The following is a 26,538-nucleotide window of genomic DNA, read 5'->3' as shown; positions in this document are numbered from 1 at the left end:
TAGCTGAAATTCCAGGCCATTCACAACTTTAATTGTTTGGAGGTGTTCCTTCTCCATCCCCATCCTGTATGCAAAACCCCCTTTCCGGCTTCTTGCAAATTTTACTCTGCTCTATAAGCTTCCAGGATTTGGGAAAGAAAAAAAAATGCATAGGAAACAATAAAACAGCTGCTTGATTCTAGGGTTTTACGAGGAGAAGTGTAAGAGTAGCAGAAAAGAGTGGCAGATGCAGGGCGGGCAGCAGAAGCAGAACTAAGAAATCTGGAGACAGACCATACTTTTTCTAAGGGAAGTGGGAAAAAATCGACTTATTTTCCTCTGTTCTGGACACCTTTATCCTTGTGTCCTGCAATTGTTTCTGGTCAAACTGCTGTTGCAAATGCATATAGCCATTTGAAGGTGGACCACAGCCTGTAAGATCTGTTTACTAGGAAGATCCATCTGAAATGTTGTGTGGTTCTTGAAAAGAGAACCTTCTATGATTGTAAAAATTCCCTTGAGGGATTTAGAAACGCCTGCCTATGTAAACCCGCTTGAATAAAGTCAGAGGAGTAATCCAATGACCAGAAAGGCGGTATCTAAATACTGAGTTGTTGTTGTTGTTGTTATTACTACTACTACTACTAGAGACATCAGTGGGGTGAATCGGCATATACATAATGAACACCAAGTTTCATAGCATCTTCAGCTCTCCAAAAATGATTGCCTGCCTCCACCCTAAAATCACTGGGTCCTGTATGTTTCTCCAGAATCATTGCCTTTGGGCAGAAGAACCCACATTTTCTTGCGTGTTTTTCTTTCTAGATTCAGTGTTTTTTGGTGTGAAGGGCCAGGAATTCACCCTGAAATGTGAACAGTGAAACCCTGAAATGTGAAATGTGAACAGCCTCCAAGTGTGCGAAGAATACCTTTGCCTCAACAGTGAAAAGCGAGAGCAGCTTACACACTCCTAGGATTAGGGGACAAGCATTTGAAAACTGAACTCCAGGTTTCCAGGCTGGCCCAGACACGTATATGAGCAGAAAAATTTGAATAGATGCATTCTAAGGAAACACACTCTCTTATAGACTGAACATAATAATGTCTTGCAGGATCAGGCCAAAGTCCTATCCAGTCTATCATCCCATAAGGGTCTACTTGCAAAACAAACTATTGAAAAAGCAGCAAGAATCAACCTTCTCCTCCTTGTTGCCTTGCAATTTCCAGAAGCTTTTGTAGTACCCAAACACCTTCCAAACATTCTTGCTTGCTGTGTAAATCCTGATGTGTTAATAAAAAAAATTTAAATGTGATTTTTTTTCATCCAAGTTTTTACCTAAAACTAGCAGGTACTTTTCCATCTACAATGAGATAGCAATGGCTTTCCCTCTAACAAGGACTACTGTACAGGCAACCAAAGGTGACAGTGCTCAGTTGAAATCAATGTCAACTAAAATCTTCCACAATACTGATGGGCCTAAAATACATTTAGGCTGCAATCCTAACCAACTTTCCAGCACCTGATCTCGTCTGATCTTGGAAGCTAAGCAGGGTCAGGCCTGGTTAGTACTTGGATGGGAGACCGCCTGGGAATACTGGGTGCTGTAGGCTTATACCATAGTCTTTCGAGACTGAAGGTTGCCAAACATAAGGGCAATGCAACTTCAAGGTAAGGGAACAAACATTGCCTTACCTTGAGGAGGTCTCCATGACTGCCCCCCAACTGCAGGATGCAGCACATGCCCCACTGGCACAGCTATGTCAGTGCTGGAAAGTTGGTTAGGATTGCGCCCTTAGTTGGTAAAGCCTTTTTGGCTACTTGGTCCCACAATCTGCTCTCCAAAGAAGCTGCCTGTGGCATCTCTGCACGAGTCACTGCTCCCCTGACACAACTCAGTGTAAGGTTTGTTTAATATTTAAAAAAGATGCCTGCAATTTTAATTCAGAAAAGTGTGCCACAACTATCAGGTGTTTGAGAAACACAGGAAAGCCCTTTTCAGGATGCTGTATCTTCCATTGTCTGAAAGGCTTTCAACTTGGTAGCTCTAACTGAGCTGAGTAAAAAGCTCTAGAAGGAGCCTCAGTACATCCATTGTGGCTTCCGCGTCCTGACCACAACACCTCCTGCTCAGAAGCTGCTCCAAAAAGTTCAAGGAGCCTCTAGAGAAGCATTCAGAGCACGGCAAGGAGTTGCACTTGGCAGAAGGAACTGCAGAAGTCCCAGTGCAGGTGCAGAAATGATAAAGTTGAGTGTTGGGAGAGACAAAAGAAAATATTTCTTTACCCAGTGTGTAATTAGTCTGTGGAACGCCTTGCCACAGGAAGTAGTGACGGCATCTTGCCTACATTCCTTTAAGAGGGAATTGGACAAATTTCTGGAGGAAGAGTTCATCATGGGTTACAAGTCATGGTAGGTATGTGCAAGGTAGAGGTAGGCTACCTCTGATTGCCGGATGCAGGGGAGGCACCAGGACACAGGTTGTGTCTGTTGTCTAGTATGTTCCCTGAAGCATTTGGTGGGCCACTGTGAGATACAGGAAGCTAGACTAGATGGGTCTTTGGTCTGATCCAGCGGGGCTCTTCCTATGTTCTTATGGGCATGTTTCAAAGTCTATACACTCAGGAAATACCTGATTTTTATATTACTCATTTAGTTACATGTTTATTCCCCCCCCCTTTTTTGTTTAACCTGGCCAACAGGGCCTCCCCACCCCCTTTTCCCTGCACAATTACTCTGAGCCAGTGAAAGTCCCCAAAATTGCTCAGTGAGCTTTAAGAACATAAGCCCTGCTGGATCAGGCCCAGGGTCCATCTGGTCCAGCTTCCTGTATCTCACAGCGGCCTACCAGATCCCTCAGGGAGCACACAAGACCACAAGAGACCTGCATCCTGACGCCACTCTCTTGCATCTGGCATTCTGAGACAGCCTACTTCTAGAACCAAGGGGTTGCATGTATCCATCGCGGCTTGTAACCTGTGCTGGACTTTTCCTCCATCAGTCTGTCCAATACCCTTTTAGAGGCATCTAGGCCAGGCGCCATCACCACATCCTATGGCTAGGAGTTCCGCAGATTAATTACATTTCCCACTGCATCTTGAAAGGTTGCTTGTCACAACAGCTCTTCCAGGCCCTTGAAAGGGAGCACCATGTTTTCGTGTCCCCTGCTTGCCGTCTGGGCTGCAACCCGCGATTTGGACCCAAATCTTCCTTGTCCAACGCCCTGCCTGCTATACACACTGGCTCTCAGACTCAGTGCATTTTTTAATTCCACACCAAAGTCTATGGAAGAGTCCTGTGAAATTCAAAAGTTTGCTTCTGGTATTTTTTTAAAAGGCAGATTGGTCTAAGAAAAGGCGTCTCTCACCCACTTTCTGTTTACTGTCAGAAAGTAATGTTCCTTCCACTGTTCCCCCCCACCCCCATGCCGGGAAGAATTTGTTCGTGAGAACTCATTAAGGAGGGAGCGAAAGTGTTAAGAGCATGACGGTCCTTGATGTAAGGATGTGCTAATTCATTCTTGCTTTACTTTCTCCCCGGCAAAATAAAATAAAAATAAATGTAACAAATACCTTGTGTAATCAAGTCTCTTAGCCAAGAAAAATATATATATATATATATATATATATATATATATATATATATATATATATATATATATTCCAAAATGTTTTTGACTGGCAGTTCTCTTGACCTACTGAGTCATTGGCTGCAGCTCCCCATTCGGGCTACAATCCTATACATCAGGGGTGCCCAAACCCCAGCCCTGGGGCCACTTGCGGCCCTCAGGGAGCCCCCAGTCTCCAATGAGCCTCTGGCCCTCCAGAGATTTGTTGGAGCCCACACTGACCTGACGCAACTGCTCTCAGCATGAGGGCGACTGTTTGACCTCTCGTGTGAGCTGTGGGATGAGGGCTCCCTCCACTGCTTGTTGTTTCATGTCTGTGATGCAGTAGCAGCAGCAAAGGAAAGGCCAGCCTTGCTTTGCGCAAGGTCTTTTATAGGCCTCGAGCTATTGCAAGACCTTCATTCATTCATATAAGTTCGTCTTTAATATATTCATTTATGTAAACTTATGTAAATTTATTCACATTTTAAATGTAAATTAATTCTTTTTTCCCCCGGCCCCTGACACAGTGTCAGAGAGCTGATGCAGCCCTCCTGCCAAAAACTTTGGACACCCCTGCTATACATTATATAGGGCGGCGGGTTTTTTGCAAGGATTCCATGGCTCTTCGAGTAACCATGGCTCACAGTTTGGGAACCAATGGCCTAAAGCAGGGGTAAACATTTTGGCAGAAGGGCCACATCATCTCGCTGACACTGTGTCAGGGAAAAAATAATTTATTTACATTCAAATTTGAATAAATTTACATAAATGAATATATGCGAGATGGAATTTATATGAATGAATGAATGAAGGTCTTGCAATAGCTCAAGGCCTATAAAAGGTCTTACACAAAGCAAGGCCAGCCTTTCCTTCACTGCCACTGCTGCATCACAGACATGAAACAACAAGCAGTGGAGGGAACTCTCGTCCCACAGCTCATGTGAGAGGTTGAACAGTTATCCTCATGCTGAGAGCAGTTGCGCCGGGCCAGCACGGGCTCCAACAAGTCTCTGGAGGGCCAGAGACTGTGGGCCGGATTGGGAGTCCTCGAGGGTGGTAAGTGGCCCCTGGGCCGGGGTTTGGGCACCCCAGCCTAAAGGAATCCAGTTCCATCTTTTTTCCCACCTCCAGGGAAACTCAAATTGAATGAAGTTAGTATCCCAGAGTTTTCTTCTGCTCTATTTCCTCTGCCTGTCTGTAACATAAGAAGAGCCTGTTGGAATCGGTGCAACTCCGTATGCTCTCAGGGGGTGGTAGGAGACTGTCCTAAAAAGGGTTAAGCCATAGCCCAGTGTCGTTTGCAATCTACCTGTCCACTTCTAATGACCTATGTGGGAGTGGCGTGACCCAGACCCTATATAACTCCTGAGCACGCTCTCCTCCCTCTCTCTTCCCTCTTCCTCACCACAACTGAGCAGACAAGATGGCATGTAGCAGGGATCTGCTGGCGCCACCATCTTGACCACATGGCATGCAGGACGAGGCAGCTATAGGGCCTTGTTGTCTTACGTTAGTGTACCTCTGAACATATTCAGATGCTGTAACCTTACTACTAAGGAACTGTGAGTAAATGAAACTACTTTGCAACTTCAACCAGCCAATGTTGTTTGTGTTTCTTGATTAGCAGTCAGCCGGGTGTGGGAGGCTCCCTGGGGTTGATTCCCAGCAAGAAGGGGGATCTGCTGCTGAAGCTACTCTGCTTCCCCCTTAAGGAGGAAACCAGGTTTAAGAAATTCCTCCAACAGAGCCCTACTGGATCAGGCCAAAGGCCCATCTAGTCCAGCTTCCTGTATCTCACAGTGGCCCACCAAATGCCCCAGGGAGCACACAAGACAACAAGCACAACCTGCATCCTGGTGCCCTCCCCTGCATCTGGCAATCAGAGGCAGCTTGCCTCTAAAACCAAGAGCTTCCACATACTCACTATGACTTGTAACCCGTAATGAACTTCTCTTCCAGAAATTTGTCCAATCCCCTCTTAAAGGCATCCAGGCAAGATGCCATAACTACTTCTTGTGGCAAAGAGTTCCACAAACTAATTACACGCTGGATGAAGAAATATTTTCTTCTGCCTGTCCTAACTCTCCCAATATTCAGACTTAGAACTTAGACGAGTGAATAAATGAATGAATGGGCTCATTCATTCAGCCTCTCTGGCCCTTAGAGCACCCTCCAGACACAACCAGAGCATAGTTTCAGTCATGTTCGGCCAAGTGGGCCAGAGGCTTTCAGGGGACAAGAGGCTGGCTGCGGTCCAGATAGAGGCTTGCCATGGGCCAAATCTGGCCCCCGGGCCAGGGTTTAGAAACCCTGGAGCTAGAGGAACAGACACTCTAACCCACCACTTTCTTCTTCTCCACACTTCCTGTTCTGCTCTCCTCTATTCATCCTTTTTTAATCCAGAGGGTTGGAGACAAAAGGGGTGGTAGCAGCTGCTATGTCACCAGGCAAGGGGATGTGGCATTTGCTGTGCTACTTCAAGCACTGTCTTGAGCAGGCCCAGATTTAACCACAATTCCTTGCAAGCCCTTGTTGAATTCACCATGTCTGTATGTCTATATGAAGGAAACAACTTCTTAAAAAGACATGCTCAGTATATCTCTTTACATATACAAGCATCAATATATATTTTCTTTGCATCAGTGATGCCAGTATCGTTATTATTTATATTCATAATTTAGGGATGGGGGTAGGAGATTAAACAAAACATCTGAGAATCTTTATGCCAGTTTTACTAGACAGGGGGAACTTAAGCCAACAGCAAGTTCTGGTAATAAAGAGAGGAAGGCAAAACAACAATCAAACAACTTCTTTAAGTTTTCAAGCCCAGTCACTCTCTCTCACCACCAGTGTTCAATTTCTCAAAGGACAGATGCTAGGACTGTGATTTTTCCTGGCAGTCTTGGTGTTGTATCTACAGGTTTGGTTTGTCAACATCATGATGATTAGAAACTTGGCCTTCTATACACTTTTTACATGATTTGTATGAGTATACTCTCCCTCAGCTCTATCCATGATAGGGAAATAAGAAAAATAGTGACCTCTTGCATGATTGCTGTAAACCAGCCATTTTCAACCACTGTGCCATGCTACATTGGTGCGCCGTGAATGGTCTGCAGGTTTGCCGCATAAGTTTGGGGAGGGCCATATATTAGTAGGGACATTGGGGGATGTGAGCCCCCCCCCCACCAGCTGTGTGGTGTGCTTTGTCAATTGTCAAAAAAACCGATGGTGTGCCTTGAGAATTTTAAAACCTTCTCAGTGTGCCATGAGATTAAAAAGCTTGAAAGTCACTGCTGTAAACATTACTACAGGCCGGAAAGTGCCTTGAATATTTGAAAGTGCTAAATAAATGCTTAAGTAGTATTATAACATCTCAGTTGTCATGGCCATGTTGCAATTTAGGGGAAATGAGATTTGCAAGTCAACAATTTCTGTCAAGTAGTCTGTTTAAAAGGCATACGAGTGAGATCTTCCTTCAACTCTATTTCATATCGATTGCAAGGATCTTAATGTAAGCTTAAGGGAACTGGGGAAAGTGGGGGAAGATGTGGGTGGGTAATTCTTTTTTTTTTTCTTTTGGTCTCAATTGAGCACTTTGTTTCATTATTAAAACACCAAACAAACCATGACTAAACTGAGTCTCAGGGTGGAAGGAGAGGGGAAGAACACCCACACGGGAGCATCTGCATCAAACTGCACCTTACAGAAAGCTATGTACCAGGTGGCAACCCCCTTGGGAAATAACCAACTCCGTGTCCATACTGAAATAGCTGCTGAGTTGTTGCACATGCATGCACACATACGTCTCTGATATCCTGAGGCAAGCAGGTGGCAATCTACTCCACAACATTCCTGTCATTTAAGCTTCTAGTCCTCATGATGTTTGCAAACCAAATCTATAAAAATGTAGCCTTAGACAGGCTCATAGTCATTTCTCTAATAAAAGATGCCAGGGCTGCAATTTTTTCCGGACAACCTTGGACCTACATCTATAGCAGGGGTGCCCAAACCCCGGCCCGGGGGCCACTTGTGGCCCTCAGGGGCTCTCAATCAGGCCCTCAGGGAGCCCCCAGTCTCTGGCTCTCCAAAGACTTTTTGAAGCCCGTGCTGGCCCAACACAACTGCTGTCAGCAAGAGGACGACTGTTCGACTTCTCACCTGAGCTGTGGGACAAGGGCTCCCTCCACTATTTGCTGTTTCAAGTCTGTGATGCAGCCGTGGCAGTGAAGGAAAGGTTGGCCTTGCTTTGTGCAAGGCATTGAGCTACTGCAAGACCTTCATTCATTCATATAAGTTCCATCTCTAATATATTCATTTATGTAAATTTATTCAAATTTGAAATGTAAATTAATTTGGCCCCCAGACACAGTGTCAGAGAGATGATGTGGCTCTCCTGCCAAAATGTTTGGACACCCCTGATCTATAGGATTGGTTTGCAAACTTCACAAGGGTTCGAAACTTGGCTTTCTGGAATTTTGCATAGTGTTTATATATGTTTTAGCTGTAGCAATACCTGAGAAAGTAACATAAGAGATAGTAAAGACCTGGTTAAGGGCAGAACGGGGAAGAGATGGGGCAGGGGATGGGCAGATTAGGCCTGGGAGGGGTGTGAGTTCAGTAGCGACACTGTATGTCAAATCCAAACCTCCTGCATGGGTCAAGGCAGACTTGTGCCAGTTATATCTCTGGTGCAGGTCCAAGCTGACCCATCACCGCTGCCGGGGCTTACAAATGTCCGAAATGGTTCGGTACTTGCTGGATAGGGGAAATGAGTGTCGTTTAATAAATGCTGCAGAATATTTATTTGCAGTGCTGTCAAGGTGTAAATTCCTCTGCATTTCTATGCCCCCACACAATGATCCTGAACAATGACTGGTTGCAACCTTGGATGTTTTAATTTTGTTTACTTGATGGATTATTTATGCCAATAAAGGTGAAATGAAATGAAATGTCCCGTTACACCGAGGAGACATCTATCAACCAAAACGCCCCTGCAGGATGCAGCAGAGCTGGTGCCAGCACCAATGTACAATCGCCAGGTGTGGGTTTAGGTAGGATTGGGCCAAATTACTGGTTCCCAGGCAACATATGTATGGCTGGTACATCTATGTGCTTTCCAAAGCTGGAGCCACTACTAGATCAGCAGAGAACGCACTTCTGATTATTTCATCGGTACACCACCTTCAGACAACAGTTTCCAATGCAAATGAAATTTCATGGAAATCTAAAATTTGACAGTACAAAACTTTAATTTTTGAACTTTAAAAAGCTGTCCAACGGCCCAATCCCGAGCTGCCGTGGCATCAAAATGGCTGCTGCAGCAAAATGGCTGCTGCAGTAAGGGAAGTAGCCCCGCAACGGGGCTAATAGATTCTTTGGTGCCTCTGAACCAGTGCAAAATTGGAGAGTGCTGTGTTGAGCCACATGACCAGACATGGGGCTCAGGATCTGGCGGAGCTGAGCTCCACCGGTCTTGCCCCCCTCCCGCCCCCTCCCTCCCCCGCTATGCCTCCCTCCCGTCCTCTCTCCACTCTCCCTTCACCTCCCCCCACCCCAGAACGCCTCCTCCCCACCTCCCCCACACCCGCATTCACTTCTCTGCCACCTAGTGGTACAGGCGACTGCCGGGCGGCGGAACGCAAGCCCAGTGCCAGAGCTGGCCTATTGCGGGCTCACACTGGGCTTGCTCTGGCACTGGGCCTGTGGTAAGAGTTTCCAGTCTTATGGCACTTTTGTGACAGTGTGCGCCAGCAGTGAGCGGGTGCGCACTGTTCTGGATCAGGCCCCAAGTTTCCCTTTTGAAAGCTGACAAGGAGAGTTTCTGTTAGAAGAAGAGGCAAAAAAAAAATCTACATTTTTATAGAAATTTTGTTGCTTTATGGCAAAAGAAGGAAACATAAACATGAAAAGGCACACAAGGCATTATGTACACATTTAAAAATATTTTTAAAAATTAAATATTAAAACATATTTCAAGTCTTGTTGAGAAATGTATGGCGATTACGATATGTAGCAGTACGGGTTATGCGTTGCTTTAAAAAGAACAAACCATCATCCATAATGAGGAAAGTTGAAAAAAAAATTCCTATAAGGTGAACATAAATTTGAAAAAAAAGCAAAAAAAAAAAAAAAAAAAAAGAAAAGGCCAAGTCTGGAGATTTTCTTGAAATTTCCCCCACATTCATTTTAGTAGTGGCTGCAACACCATTATAGAATTCTAATGCACTGAAGACTCACCAAAGTTCAAGGGTCATATGGAAGGTCCTCTTGCTGAAGTCCCACTGAAACGAGAATGGCAGCCACGCAAAATCGTGGTGCGACTTATGCCCCAAGAAGACTCAGGTCTTCCATGCTACTGCTCTGAAAATACTGCCTCTTAAAACACTGGCTAAGTATTGTCTTGTCTGGTGTTGCTATGCTGCTTGGCTCAATGCATTGATTCAACTGGAGCTAACTATTCCAAGAATTCAGGCATGAAGAGGACATGAAGCGTCTTGCTTCATATGAAGCTGTCTTTGATGGAGTCAGACCCTTGTACTACCTAATTCCGTATTGGCCAACCGACTGGCAGCAGCTCTCCAGGTCTTTCCCAGGCAAAACTGGAGATGTCAGGGACTGACACTGGGGGCTTTTGCTTGCAAGATCACTCCCACGGTGGTTTCAGGGCTTGGCCAGTTTGGTGACCTTGGCCAAGAACCCACACCCATCACACCCAACAAAAGCCAAGCCCTGTCGGATCAGGCAGAAGTCCCATCTAATCCAACATCCAGTTTCCCAGCATGTAATTAATCTGTGGAACTCCTTGCCACAGGATGTGGAGATGGTGTCTGCCTTTAAAAAGGGAATGGACAGATTGCTGGAAGAAAGGTCCATCCCAGGATCCAAGCCACGAAGGGTATACGCAGCCTCCTGGTTTTAGAAGTAGGCTACCTCAGAGTGCCAGATGCAAAGGAGTGGCAACAGGATACAGGTATCTTGTCTTGTGTGCTCCCAGAGGCATCAGGTGGGCCAGTGCTAGATACAGGAAGCTGGACTAGATGGGCCCTTGTCTTTATCCAGCAGGGCTCTTTTTATGTTCCCAACCTGGTCCACCAGCTGCCTTTGGAAAGCAAACAAGCAGGAGAGGAAGGCAGACTCCTTATCCCCTGCTGCCGCTACCCTGTACGTAGTATTCAGAAGCCCACCTGGCTGGGTTGACCCCTGGTCTCTCAGTACCGGTGGCAAAAGCAGTGCTCAGTGCGCCTCCACGGGGCCAGTGGGGTATCATGTGGCAGCTCAGCGCATGATTTCACTCCCAGGGGCCCCAGCAAACTGATACCAGCACCAGCACTGAGTTAGGCCCCATCCTACAGCTTCATGGTGCAACTATAAACATGGGAAGAAGAGAGAAAGCTCTCAAGTGACCTTGTGTTCTATGTATGTGCGTTGCACTATGTCATGCGAGTAGACTTTCAGAAACTGTTTCCTTCTGCCCCCCTCCAATCCACTCCCATCTGCTCAGCAGTATCATGTTCAAGCTGCTTTCTGCAGGGATGTTCTTCCACCCCCCCCCCCCCGTGGACTTGCATTTCTTGCCTCCAAAAGAGTCATTGTGAATGCAGCGCAATATATCCCAAAGCGAGGCAGCTGTTCTCCTCCGAGCAAAGTTAACACAACACTCTCGGCACACACCTCTTCCCTCTGCCACAGCTCCCCGCACGCAAGCCACGCGCCCATCCAGCCCCACTCCAGAGAATTGCTTGTTAATTATAAGGTTAAGGAAATGACAAACTGTTTCATTCCAGGCCTGACATCTTGACTCAGCCTCAGCGTGCGTCTGTTTGTCTGTGTGTGAATGCCATTTCCTGCAAGATGCTTGCCCCCGAGATATTGGCCGTTCTCCTGCCTCCGATGCAAGCTGTCGCATCCCATCAGAAAGGACCACTCTGAGAAATGCAGGATGCTTTCCGGGGCCTCCCTGCTTGCTAGTTGGAAGGCCTTGCCAAAGAGAATTTCAGCCAGACACAATAAAAGAGAAGGCTGGAAGGGGCAAAAAAAAAGGCTATTCACACACATACACACCATTGAGGGTCTACTGCCCATCGGCCCCACCTCCTCCCCATTGATCCATAAAATCCAGACATCTTGTATGCCACAAGCAGAGAGCAAGAGTGAAGACACACAACACCAAGTTACCTGAAGTCGACATGGCTATGAGCTAGCAAATCATGGATCTTCCAGCCCCTCTTATAATCAAGGGGCTGGAGGTTTTCTTTCATGCACCCTGGAAAATAATCTCAAAAGGCTCTATATCGGTTGGTGATACCTTTTATATGAAATGCATACTTCTGTTACCAAATTGTTCTGATCATTCTTTGGTTCACTGTCCCTAGGTTGTCACAGGTGACCACTGTGGTCTTCAGACATTCTCCTCCTAGGGAACCCTTGCTGCGTCTGTTGAAGAACTCCAGTGTAGCTGCCACAGGAATGCTGTGCGCTGCAGAAAATTCTGGGGCATGCTTTATGACACTGACACACACACACACAAACATGCGCGCACGCTCAGTGCAGATGAAGTTGTGCTGGCATGCCCGGTGGGTCCCACTGTTGCACCATGTGAGCTGAGGATGAGCTCTAGTGTTGGTGCCTGTTGAATACAGGTGCTGAAGGTAAGACATGGTTGTACAAATCTGTAGTCCTTTATAGCTTAGCAGGGACATGTGGTGCTGGGGAGGCAGAATCGCCCCATTGTAGTCCAGGGAAAAGTACCACAGCTGCCCTGCCTGCTTACATTGAGGAGGCTCTGCTTACACCAGAGAAAGCAGGTGTAAGGAGAACCTCCTCGGGTATAAGCAGGCGGGGCAGCTGTGGTGCTTTTCCACGGACTATGATAGGGTAGTTCTGCCTCACCTGCCACCCCTGCACTGCACATCCCTATAGCTTAGGCTACAATCTTATACACACTTACCTGGGTGTAAGTGCTACCGAACTTTGGAATAGGACTGCTCTACTTCATCATCATCATTGTCATCATCATCATTTCTATAGCACCCCCTGTGTGCATGGCACACTTTATAGAATAAGAAAGACATGTCCCTGCTCAAGAGGCTCAGGGCCCAATTATACCCAACTCTCCAGCGCTGATGCAGTCCTGTCAATGGGGCATTCGTTGCATCTTAAAATGGGAGGGCAGCTTCCTTGAGACTTCCTTGAGGGCAGGGAACATTTACATAAGAACATAAGAACAGCCCTGCTGGATCAGGCCATAGGCCCATCTAGTCCAGCTTCCTGTATCTCACAGTGGCCCACCAAATGCCTCGCGGAGCACACAAGACAACAAGAGACTTGCATCCTTTGTTCCCGTACCTTGGGTCTGCATTGCTGCTGCATTGGCACTGGAAAGTTGGATAGAACTGGGCCTTCAGGCTGCAATCCTATACACATATACCTGAGAGTAAATTCCATTGAAAATAGTGGGACTTACCTCTGAGTAGACATGCATAGGCGTGTGCTTTCATTTTCTTCTCCTAAACTAGGGTCCAGGCAATATGTGGAAAGGAAGACGCATAGGTCCAGAAAGAGGTTGTTGTACTGACTTCAAGAATGGTAGTGTGTGTTTTGTGGGGGAGTAGTGTGTAATGGTGGTGGTGCCAGAGGGCCAAAAATACACAGTTCTGCAATGTAAAACTAAACAGGTTGAAGAGAACTGGCCTTGGAATGTCTGCTTTCACTTTTTAAAAAACAGCAATATATGTTTCTAGTCCTCATTGTTCAGATAAGTCTGAATGGGCTTCTGTCTCTTATTTTCAATCCTTAAGAATTTGGGTCTCCTGATATACTGAAATAAGGCAATAGTTCCGAAATAATACAAAATAAGAGGCAGTTATTTGAAAGTAAGGGATAGTCGAAATCGTCCTCAGTTCGTCGCTACTTCGAAAGCAGAGTCTCCCCACAGGAACTAACAGGCCTAATTTAGCCAAATGAGTAAAGCTTTCTCACAACCTTACTGAGGCAGCTGAAAGTATATTGGCTCGCTCTTCAAGTGAAACTCTAAGAACTTGGCCTGTAGTTAATTCCCTAGTTTTAGCTCCTTGTCAACATCTCTGGACGGAGAGGCTACAAGCAAGAGCTCCTTAATCTTCTGGAAGGAAGTAGCTCCAGTTACAACCAGAGCACAACCCGATACTTTACAATGTAAACAGAGAGGAACAGGAAGGAAAGCCATTAGAATAGTTCAGATGATGCCATCCAAAAACAGCTTGAAGTGGAGGGGGGCAAGGGGGAGAGAAGATTCCAAAGGGTTAATCCCTTTTCAGCCTCATCCTCTCTCCAGTGTTGGACTTGAAGGAGAAGCAGTGGCGTCAGTAGGAGGGTGCGGGGGTGTGGACCGCACCAGGTGATGCGCAAGAGGGGGGTGATGCGCACTGGGAGGGTGACATGCTAAAATCACGGTGGTTAGGAGTAATACCATCATGTTATATACCATTGGATGTGGAATTTCGAGCTGAATGCAATGCAAAAAATGGGAGTGAAATATCACCTTTCTATCAAAAGTTATTGGCAAAAACACAGAAAACAAAAAATGCATGGAGCCCAATGGAAAGTGAAACCAAGCCATATCACGTGTTTACTCATGAGTAGGTGAACGTGCCTTCAGCCATCTGAAAGGGCAGGCTGAGAGAAATCCAACAACACCAGAATGGTCCAGATCCAATGAATGTAGCCCCCAAAAAACACCTAAGAAGGTCTCTCCCTCCAAGCTGGTGAATGTATTGAGCCCTATAGAAAGTGAAACTAAGCTACATGGTCGCGTTTACTCAGAGTAAGGAAACGTGCCTTGGCTCCTGAGCAGGTCAAGCAAAGGGAAATGTGAGGCCACCAGAATGGTCCTGATTTGATGCAACTGGAGCTCAACAAATGCTCCAGAAGGCAGCCCCCCCCCAAAAAAAAAGAATGAAACAGAGGCTTGACAGGCTAAGGTGAATTTTTTTTCTGTTTTAGGCTGCAATCCTATCCACACTTTCCTGGGAGTAAGCCCCACTGACTATAATGGGACTTACTTCTGAGTAGATAGGCATAGGATTGGGCTCTCAGACTTGTAAAGCCAGGTGGGTTCTGATAGTGATATGCTTGAAATACAAGAACTTAAATTGAATTGGGTACTGGGTAGGGGTGAAAATCTTACTAATGCTTTGGGGGGGTGTTATTGAAGGCAGGCTTCAGAGAAAATTCACTTGGTGGAACAGGGCTGGCTTTCCCTTATTTATTTATTTTACTTTAATTTATTTATAATTATTTATTTTAATTTGCTCTATGATGGGTCCTGGACAGATTGTCATTCTAAAAAGTGGGTTCCAGTGCTAAAAGTTCGAGAACTGCTCCAATAGGGTGTTAGTAAGGTGACAGTAGGGTGTTAGTAATAGGGTGACACCCGGGGGGGGGGAGGTGACACCACTAGTGACCAAAATCACTAAAATCACAGTTTGCAAAAATTATACCATCATGTTATATATCAATCAATGTATAATTTCATGCAGAATGCGATGAAACAAACTGCATTGACATATCTTTATTCTATCAAAAGGTACAGCCAAAAAACCAGTGGGGCGGGGCGATGGTAGATCACCACGCCCACCACCTGGAGTGTTGCCCCGCCCACTGCAGGGGGGGGTGACGCGCTGGCCTCCCGCACCGGGTGACGCGAACCCTAGTGACGCCACTGAGGAGAAGAGAGCACAGAGGTCAAATCCAACCTCAGCCTTAATGGTGGAAAGGCAGAAGATGCTTCCTTTTTGCTGGTCCCCAGCATCTGACAATAACAGGTGCACTGCCCCTGCACATGGAGGTTCAACTGAGCGATGATAGTTCAAAGCTGTTGCTAGAACTAACAGTTTAGTTTAAGAATTTTCCTAACTCTTTTTAAAAGCCATCTCAGCTAGAGGCCACTACCTTTCTTGAGGCATGAATTGAATGGCAGGAGTTGATTATGCAGTGAGTGGAGTAGTGCTTCGTTTTAGTTTCAGGTATAATGGAAGATTCTTGTACAACAGACATTGGGGTTGTATAGCATAGCAGAAGTGCTTTGAGAAATTGTAAGACTACTACTACAATCCCATTCAAGTGTGTTAATGCTTCCCTCCATTGTAAGAGAAATGGTAAGACTACTACTACAATCCCATTCATTGAATCCCATCCCATTGAATGGGACTACAATCCCATCCCATTGAATGGGATGGGAATCAATCCCATCCCATTGAATGGGACTACAATCCCATTCAAGTGTGTTAACCTTTCGCTCCATTTTTCAAAATGCCTTACTCATAGAGGTCTTTATTATTTTCTCTGGCACACATCAGCACAGGCAAATATCTCAGAAAGAACACTTGTGTAAAACTTGGAAAACAGCTGTCGCTATACTGTATCTACTCTACATTCTGCCCCCTAATTCCAGTTGAGTCGGTGTTGACTGCTAACATCCACTCAGCCGGGTTTAGAAAGTGTGACTCATCAGTGATACGGGAGAAAGGAACTCTGCAGATGTTCAGAGACACTCTCTTCCTTTATTATTATAATTCAAAAGTCCCAAAGCAAAACCTTGGCATTTTGGTTCTGGAGCTGAAATGTAATCCTTGGAGTGAATGCTGCCCAAAGTTTCAGTTTCTTAAAAAAATTACTGCAAAAACACTCTTAAAACATAATAGATACAGATTGTAACAAAAGAAGAAAAAAAAAGCCCAGAAAGAAGAAAAACTATTTCACAACATACACATCTCAGTGGTAGATATTTAACTGACTTCAAACGTTGAAATGTTATAAATTCATTGGTCGAGTCAGACACAGAATATGAATTATGCTGTCTTTGTTCCAAATACTGGAAGAAGTTTTAATCATATTTTATTTTTCACATTTTTATACTACCCCTCCTCCAAGGAGCTCAGGGTAGTATATATGATCCCTACTTTTGTCCTCACAACAAACCTGTGAGGTAGGTGAGACTGAGAGAGAGAATGACTGGCCCAAAGTTACCCAGGAAGCTTCATGGCTGAGCAGGGCTTTGAACCTGGATCTTTCGGGGGTAAGCTCAACACCTGAACCACCACACCATCCTATTACACTGCTTCCTACTCCTCCTGAATGCATGTTGGGTAAAGTGAGTTTTGAGCATGTAAGCATTCTTCAGCTTCTGCTTCTACTGCGGCAAAATACAAGATACAATATCAGGTGGGGGGGGTAGAGCAGAGCGAAAGGGTTAGAAACCAGAGAGGAGATAAGGTGGCCCAGTTGGATTGTAAACATTGGAGCGGGGTGGGGGGTGCGCAGGAGATGTCAGTCTTGGAACACATACAGTCCTCAGAGTTATGGTATGAGGAATATGTGTGACCAATGCAACAAGCCCTTCCAACTCAGGAGGGGAACTGGAATGTTAGTTTCCTTGGAACTGCAGGAGGGGAAGGGGAAGGGGGGAGGGGAGGGGACTGTATAGGGAGACACTTCCTGCACTTCTCTGTAGCTTTTCAGACTCCCAACTGAGGCATCCACATTCTCTTTCACATCTGGGGAAGAAAGCGCATTTTCCTCACTTGCTAAGCACTCTTCGTCCGTCCCCTGTTGTGACTTCAGAGACAGCCAAGGGGACGAAGGAGTAGTGGTAGCTGTCCTTACAGAAATGAGATTTGGAAAACAGAGAGCCACAGGCAGCCAGTGTAGCGTAGGGGCAAATTCAGCCAGGCATATGGAAAGGGGGTTGCTGGGGGTACGTTTTGCCTGGGCCTGGGGTCAGAAAAGGAGCCAGGAGCCCAAGGAGGGGAGCCGGAAATTTGCTGGGATTTCAGGAAATACTTGCGTATATTGTGTGAAGAGTGAAGACTAGCATTAGCATTTGATATGCCAACCTAACTTTATATATTGTAATGCATAGAAATTATGATCCATCAGAAACGGGTCCCCCCCAAAACTTTGTACCCCCAAAATGAGCCCAAAAGAAACTTTGTACTCACAAAAGTGACACATACTGCCAAGATCAGCTGAAGTTAGAGTTTAAGGTGAAAGAGAAATGCTTCTACAAGATAATTGTATCCTAGGGCCAATAACTGGATTCCGAATGTGGAAATAAAGGGAATATAATTGTTTATTTGTTAAGAATCTTTATAGACTGCTTATCAACAAAAAGTAGTTCACAGAGTGGTTCTGTGCAAAATATGGAACAGATTTGGTGAGGTTCCTTTCTATGCATCATAAGTCTGGGTTGAGTGTATCTGTTCTTATCTTAGGACATGAGGGCTGGATAAGGTCTGTTCTTTATACAATGGGGAGCCGTGACATTGCTGTTTAGCTTCTGTACAGCATTTTTGTGAGTGGCCAATTTCAGGTGGGTCCCCATTCATTTCAATATTTTATTTTTAATATATTAGACTTGATGCTAATATATTGATTATACCACGTTTTCCAGACTCGTTTTCCAGACTCACAAAGAGAGTCTGGTCCAACAAGAAGCTGACGGAACATACCAAGATCCAGGTCTACAGAGCTTGCGTCCTGAGTACACTTCTGTACTGCAGCGAGTCATGGACTCTTCGCTCACAACAGGAGAGGAAACTGAGCGCTTTCCACATGCGCTGCCTCCGACGCATCCTCGGCATCACCTGGCAGGACAAAGTTCCAAACAACACAGTCCTGGAATGTGCTGGAATCCCTAGCATGTATTCACTGCTGAAACAGAGACGCCTGCGTTGGCTTGGTCATGTCGTGAGAATGGATGATGGCCGGATCCCAAAGGATCTCCTCTATGGAGAACTCGTGCAAGGAAAGCGCCCTACAGGTAGACCACAGCTGCGATACAAGGACATCTGCAAGAGGGATCTGAAGGCCTTAGGGATGGACCTCAACAAGTGGGAAACCGTGGCCTCTGAGCGGCCCGCTTGGAGGCAGGCTGTGCAGCATGGCCTTTCCCAGTTTGAAGAGACACTTTGCCAACAGTCTGAGGCTAAGAGGCAAAGAAGGAAGGCCCATAGCCAGGGAGACAGACCAGGGACAGACTGCACTTGCTCCCGGTGTGAAAGGGATTGTCACTCCCGGATTGGCCTTTTCAGCCACACTAGACGCTGTGCCAGAACCACCTTTCAGAGCGCGATACCATAGTCTTTCGAGACTGAAGGTTGCCAATACAAATATATTGATTGGCATCAATATGTGGTATGTGATTGCATTTGGAGAAATGTTTCAGACCTGTACTTTTAACAAGCTACTATGTATATTCTTTTAACAATGATAGTAAATGGAACTTACTCCTGGGTAAGTGTGGGTAAAATTGCAGCCTAGGTTTGTTAAACATTTCCCTGCTTGATGATGCCACCTCCAGTCATGACATCACTTCTGGTGGGTCCTGACAGATTCTCATTCTAAGAAGTGGGTCCTGGTGCAAAATGTGTGAGAACCACTGGTTTAGGCATAAAGAAAAGCACATTCTGTGGGATTTGAGATAATGCCTAGTCAAAGCTAGGGCAACTATGCACCATGCTATACGCTGGTCACAACTCCCTTGCCATCAGACAGCTCCTCCTGTGTTTTCTGGGATTTTAACATGTATTGCCTGCAGTTTTTCAAACCAACCTTTGAAGGTACGAAGGCAGAAAACTATCATCTTAAACAGAGATGCTTAGGTTGTTGAATTCCACATGTGTGGCTACATTCCGTGCTTGCGCACAAAGTATTTAAGGATATGCGTAAGTCTGATCATCATCTTTAAATTGAACCATTTCCCTGTATATTGTCCACCTTTTAAATTCCTAGTTCAGTGTTATCCCCATCACCACGCTCTTGCTTCTCCCGTCCTCTCCCCCCCCCCAAATTGTCACTCCATCTTTATCTTTCTTTCCCACCTCCACGCAGCTTTCCATCTACCCATCCAAAATTCCCTGGTGCCCAGGACGAGGGCAGAATCAGTCCATGACAAGATCACTGAACCCTTGTTTCTTTTTGTCAGAAGTTGTAACACATGTTATATTTACCAGTTTTTCCCTTAGCGGTCAGTAGCCATCATTTCCTCACCTTTTAATCCTCCTGATGAAAGGAGCAGCCCCTCTGGCCATCCACCCCAAAGACTCTGCTTTCCAGAGTTACGCTAAGTCGGGCCGACAGGGATTGGAGTCATCCCACGAGCAGTCGGAAAGGGGAAAGCTTGTTTTCAGACACAATCTGGTTTCCTCTGAAACAAATCCTGGTGTACAGAATTCACAAGAGAGGTTAGAAGGAGCTGTAAAATGGAGGGCTGAAGCAACCGCCTTGTCTAAACACCACTGACACACACACACTTTTAGAAACAGATGAGTCACTATCACGAAGTACAGTGTTTCAGGTGATCGTTGTTATGGTCGTAGGGGAAGACAAACAGATCTAAGGGCTTAATTCAAAGGTTCCCAAGGGGGGGAGGTCACAATGCCCCTGTCAGGGAAACCTGTCTCTGCCCCCTTAAGTGGCAGGGCGATGGCAATGGCAGCAATGCAATCCTCATGATTGCGCTGCTGCCGGGGGCAAAGGAGCTGTTTTTCTACTTATCCCTGGCAGCACTGGCCCTCTGGAGCCCATGGCCTCCCCTGCAGGGCTCCCCAATCCTCAGAACAGCTAAATAATGCTATCGTGACTCACTTCTGGTTTTGTGGTTGAATCACAAACTACCAAAAATTGGGTCACAACCCACTGATGGGTTCTGGACACACAGTTTGAGAACCGCTGACCTGGCAGGAGAAAATACCCTTTAAATTTGTATCACAGGCCCAAAATTACATAGACCAGCCTCAACTGGGGTGTTTCTTCAATGTTTCCATTGGGTTGAGCTGTGGCCTTGCCTGAAAAAACTAAGTAGGATCAGCTGCTGGATGGGAGACCAAGAGGCTGCTGGCGTATCCATGTGGGGGAATGTGCAAGAGTCAACTGACAAAAGGATAACATCTTTTAGAAGCTGATCTGAAGCCTGGTTGCAGTTGTCTATGAGAGGGGCTTGGAAATTGCAAGAATTGGCAGGCAGGATGAGGACTGCACTGTGAAGGGAAACATTTGGAGAAATGAAGGTTTCTATGAGACTTCTCATGGAACAATGTTTCTAAAAGATCTCATTGAAGAATAGATTTATGTCCAATCTGCCTATGTATACAGCCGTGAGTCTACTGAGAAAGGCGGTATTTTAAAACTAATAAATGAATGAATCATACAGTTGAATCCCACCAGTGGTAATTCCCAAGGATGCTGGTTTACTGGCAGTCAAATATGTACACATGCCCACTCACAAAAAGTGCAATGTGGATTAACAGATTCTAGACCAGGGGTGTCAAACTCATTTCATTCAGAGGGCTGAAGTTAGCATTCAGGGCGCCTGCTGAGGGCCAGAAGTGACATCATTAACCAGAAAGTGACATTATTAAGCAGCTGATGGCCAGAAATCAGCACTTAGTTCTCATTAACTGCAAATGACAGAAGAGAAAATAAGCAAGTCTTGATCATATTTCAAGATATAGGAGAGCCCAATTTTCATGTGGGCTGCCCTTTCAGCAGTAACATCTCAGCACTGCTCAGCAGCTGAGTGCCTGAGGGTTGGATAAAAAGCTTCCGGGGGCTGCACCCGGTCCTCGGGCCTTATGTTTGACACCCCTATTCTAGACATTTGCTGCAAGCAAAACAAAATTCCCACTTGTGACACTGAAATAATTGAGGGTCCAATCCTATCCACCTTTCCAGCAGCGGTGCAGCTGCAAATGTTTCCTTACTTTGAGGAGGCCTCTGTGACCACCTCCCCACCACAGGATGCAGTGCATACCCCATTGGCATGGCTACACCAGCAAATGGAAAATTGGATAGGATTGGACTCTGAGTATGTTGAGACAACTTTTACAAAAGAAATCAAATCAGATTTTATTTCAGGGAATCATGGAGCCCAATGGATTGCAAGTGCCATCTAGTTCAACCACTTGCCTCAAAGATGGACCATACACACATGATCAAGAATACTTTTCGCCCAACCATCAACACTGGTGAACCAAGTTTTGAACGTATCGGTTTGCTGGTGCCCCTGGTGGTAAGTCAGTGAAGGTTTGCACAGCAAAGGGGACAGTATTATCCTTGTCTTGCCTTGAGCAACTCATTGATTCTTCTTGCAAGGTCCTGTCTATAAATGCTTCTACATCAGGGTTGGATTTGTCTGATCTTTAGGGCTAACTGAAGCCCTCAAAGATGTGATATTCAAAGTTCCACTTACCCTGCCAAGCCACTTCCAATTTATTGTCACTTCTGGTCCCTTCCATCAAAAGAAATAAAAATCCCAATTTTTCTTATTCACTGCTGGCTGTGGTTCCTCCACTTTCTTTTTTAACCAAGGCAGTTTAATCCCCATTTTTCTCCCTCAATTCAGAATAAGTTGCCTGGAGGGACTTTCCTCTTCAATCTTCTCCCTTCAATTACACACGCTCCTTGTGATATCAATAGGAAGGGAACAGAAAGAGTGCCATGATGGTGTAGTGATTCTGGTGTTGAACTTAGACCTGGAAGATTCAGGTTCAAGTCCCTGTTCAGCCATGAAGCTTCCTGGGTGTCCTTGGGCCACTCAGTATCTCTCAGCCTCATCACAGGGTTGTGAGAATGAAAGGAGGGAAGGAACCACGTGTTCCACCCTGAGATCCTTGGAGGAAGGGTGGTATAAAAATGTGAATGAATGAAACACATGCAGAGGAGAACAGGACATGCACAATCTCACCCAGTCATGTGTTAGGATGGCTAGATAAAATAGTGTCATCGGAATTGACCCAAGTTAAATTTGAGAAGCAAAACTGGAAATCTGAACATTTTTAAACAGACCGAAACAGGGTCCAGCAATTTGAAAGTCATGATTCAGTCTAGTGGGAATATACTGAAAATGCCTCTGAGTGCATGAAGAGTGCCATTTCCTTTCCACTGAGCTACTGCAGCCTGCCACCTCCCACTCAGAAGGTCCTATAGAGCAGGGACTGCTGGGCAGGGCGCAACATGGCTGGGGGGGGCATTGCTGCCCTCCCAGACATGCTACCCAGAGTCAAGTGACCCCTGGATGCCCCCCCAGGTACACCAAAGTAAGGCTGAGTTCCCTCAACAATAAAATTTTGCTCTGATTATTCTCAATTCTCATCCAGCAGCAACTCACAATTAAAATGCTAATTTTTTCTCTTCCCAAACTTTCCTGCTCTCTTACTAAATGAAGATTCTTCATTTTTTTGCACCCACTCAGATACAGAGCTTAATTTGTGCCAATGCATAGTCCAACTCACCTCTTCACCCAGGCAAAAAAGGTTAAATCCTCCCCTTCAAAAAAGAAATCCACTCCAGTGTTTGTGTCAACTCACCCCTTCAGAGCAGTTCAGTTTTTTGGACACCCCCCCCCCTTTAATCAACCTCAGAAGGCAACCTGGAGAGATTTAGTTCTAAATCTGAGGTCCCCCCCCCCCCAGCTAGGGTGGTAAACTTTGCTGCACAGACCCCAGTTCTCATACAGCAAGATGAGTTCGACCACAATAAAAAAAAGACTTGCTACTCAGTTATGCTTGGATTTCTAGGAAGGCATGTAACCCACTTGCTTTGCTTTTATGTGTGTTTTCTCTGGTGTACATCTGGAAGGGAAGTGGGGAGGGGAAGATAAAAGATTGCCTGCTGACATCAGGGTGAAAGGGAACAGTGGAACACTAAGCAAGAAACCCACTTGCACATCCTGGAAGCTGTTACTAGGTATGTTTTCAGAACACACATAATAGGTGCATGCAGAGAAATCTATTGCATGTGCAGAGACCGGGTGCACTAGCTAGTGGCACAGCTCAGTGGTTCCGCATATAATAGCACAATTGTAGGGAAGGAGAGTGTCTGCCTCCAGAATTGCCCCATCACCTTGGGACTCCAGCTGTCCCATCACAACCTTGGCTGGGGAGCAGCTGTTGGCACCGTATAGCCAACACATGGCTGTAGGTCCGGTCCTCCCACTGTCCCCAGGGCCATCAAGGCACAGAGTTGCCTACTCCTTCTAGGATGAAGGCCTCCCTACTCTGGGGCAATGCTGGTTCTTTGAACCCAGGGCTGAACCAGGTGGAGCTGATGGTGGGGATGAGAGCAAAAAAGCCCAGGAAGGGGGGACAGGGCTTCATAAGGCACTTAGGGTTGGTGTCCCTGTTCATCCCAGCATGGCGTCTTTTCTAGGGGTAGGGGGAAATGGGATGGGCAGCGGTGAGCAGTTATAGGGGAAGGGAATGGGCAGATTGGGTCTTGGGAGAGGGCAGGATCAGCAGTGGGTTCCCAGTCTTGTATATTGTTTTAATGTATTTATTGGGGTTGTGGCATGAAAAAGGTCGAAGCCCACTGCATTAGTTAGTCCCTCCTCTGGGTCACAGGTAAGGAGGGAGTTTGTTGGAGCCAGGCCCTCTGTAGCATCAGTAGCTAGAAAAAAAATCTAACATGCAGAAGTAACTATGGCAGTGACACACACAGCCCTTTCGATGCAGAGTGCCTCTGACAAATAATTATCCTATGCTGGTGAACTATTCAGAGTTTCATAGATGTCCTACACTTCCTGTGATGTGATGGTAGTTTTGCTAAACTAATTGACAGTAGTTTCAGAGGAGAGTGAGAGAGATTCTCAAGGTTCCAAACAGGACACATTTTAAAATAATATGGTCCAGTCAAGTTGAAACCAGTAATACAGCAGCTGAACAATATAGGGATTTGACTACAGCCTGGTCTGGACACAGTCAAGAGTTGGATGGACACAGGCAAGCAATGATAAACAGGAAGGTATCCCACTAAACGGTTTTGAAAAAGTGAAATGGTTTAAAAAATGAATAAATTAGCAGACTCCTTGAGACCGATGCAGTGCTTGGTTGAAGAAGCAGGGAATAAAAATACTCACGGATAACTTAGGAAATACAGAAGAAACTTGAAGATTGAGAAGGGGGGCGGGGGGGACGATCATCGATACGCAGAAATATTTTTGCCCATTTATTCACCTTACCCCCACCCTCTTGAGTGTAGATCTCCAACCCCCTCTAGTGGCAATGCTTGGTTAGGCAATGCAAAACGGGTACAAAGGCACGTAAGTGTCCATTTAACTCAGCCCAAGACTATTTTCACCAATGGTATTTTGACGTTCTTCAGACTTGCCTCTTGTTAGTTCAGAGCCCTTAGCCTTGCTTCCATTCCTTCAAAGGCCTTTCAAGACACTCTGGTTTTCCCTGGTGGCCTGCACAGCTATTCCTAATTTGCCCTAACAATTCTACCCCAGTTGCTGTTTCCTAGCATTTAGATTATCCTAGATAGAATGGTTAGCATGGCCATTTATATCAGGCTATTTACATTTGTCATGTAAATTTGCTTTGTGCACTGGTGTAACAAGTAACTTATGGATACTACCTGTGGCATCATCAAGGCACATTACAAGCTCCTCCCTGTCTACTCATGACTCTGTTACCTCCTCCACTACACAAGTGTCTACCTGCTAGGACCAGGGTAACGTTGGGAGCTGCCAACCTTGTTGACCATGTGTGTCCCCCCACCCCAGTCCAGGAGAAGGAGTCTGAAGTGCACCAGGTAAAAGCAATTGACCAGGCAAAAATACAAAGTCTGACTCCTATTTATATCATGTCTGACCAAGCCAAAACCTTTTTAGTTCTGCCTATTGATCATTCATACATAGGCATTTAGGTACCTATACCTTTCTCTGTTTTTACAGCATTCAAGGTGCTTTACATAGACAGGCTAATCCAAACCACCATTTTTCAATGGGGTGTTTTTTTTTTGTTTTTTTTTTTACAATATGTTCTGTGGAAAAGACTCACAGAAGGTTCAGTCACCAGCTGTTGCCTTCATGGTGTGGTTCTCTCTTCTGACTGTGTGCCATCAAGCTTCAGCAGGCAATTCTACATCAAGTCCAGACAGGTCCTCAAAGTTGTTCTCCATTCTTTGCCAGTTGACCTTCTCACACACTCCCCCACACTCTCACTGTGGTAGCTCACCAACTCAGCATTGACTGAATCCTGACACAATGGGTAACAGCAACTTTTCAGCCTAGCATTCATCTCTGTCTCCCATCCCGAACAAGACCACAGTTTTTCAGCTCTTCAGGCAGAATAGCAGCTCAACCACCAGACCACCTCCTGCCCATGTTGCACAGCTCTATTCCCTTTTGTACCTGAAGGTGGCTTGAGGGTCCAAGCGAATGCAGTCCCCTGATAGGTCTTTAAACCCAGACATAGCAACCTCAGAAAAATAAAGACTCAGGGTCCCCATCACCACCTTTTTCATCTTCCCAAAGATGCCATGGAGTATAGGTACTTCTTTTGTATGGAATTCATGTGCATGCCTCTGGTGAGTTGGAAAAAAAGGCCAGAGACCTTCCCTATGTGAAAACTTTTTTTCTGCAGCAAGGTTAGCTCTCCAGTCTTCTACTGGGTAAAGCCAGTTTGCTCTGGTTACACCATATATTAAAGTGATCTCACCCTCCCCATACAGCTCCCAGCCCCAGAAAAATGGAGAGAGGCATAATTCAGTGGTAGACCGCATGTTTAGGGTCCCCAGGTTTCAATCCCCAGGTATCTTCAGTTAGCAAGAGTTCTCCATAGCAGGTGCTAGACTGTTCAATTCATATAGGAGAGCTAGCTGAGGTTGTAATCAGATGAGGTTGAAACCAAAACCATGTGATTCTGAATGCAACAATTTGATGCTCTTCAATATTCTGGCCATTTTCAGCTCTGCTTAACAGATTGTCTCCTTTACATCACCCTGTTCTTTATTTAGAGTGTCACTTTATTAAGCAGTTAGGGTCCCGGAAGGCCAGCAAGGGGTTTGGTTACATGGTTAAAGTAATCAGGACCTTGGAGAGCTCCCAATAAGCACTCTGTACATCAAGAGAGAAATTTAACCACAATTCACACAAGACATGTTAACTGCACATAAGCTGTGGTCATTCTCG

General features: G+C 45.7%; 1 pseudogene; it reads left to right on the top strand.

Annotated features, from left to right (window-relative positions):
• The first annotated feature begins 1,470 nt into the window (after positions 1 to 1,470).
• On the top strand, positions 1,471 to 1,590 carry LOC136654541 (5S ribosomal RNA; annotated as a pseudogene).
• The last annotated feature ends 24,948 nt before the right edge of the window (positions 1,591 to 26,538 follow it).

Source organism: Tiliqua scincoides, chromosome 5 (assembly GCF_035046505.1).
Source record: "Tiliqua scincoides isolate rTilSci1 chromosome 5, rTilSci1.hap2, whole genome shotgun sequence".
Classification (NCBI taxonomy): Eukaryota; Metazoa; Chordata; class Lepidosauria; order Squamata; family Scincidae; genus Tiliqua; species Tiliqua scincoides.
Note: the sequence above shows the minus strand (reverse complement) of the source record. Positions and strands in the feature narration are given on the sequence as shown.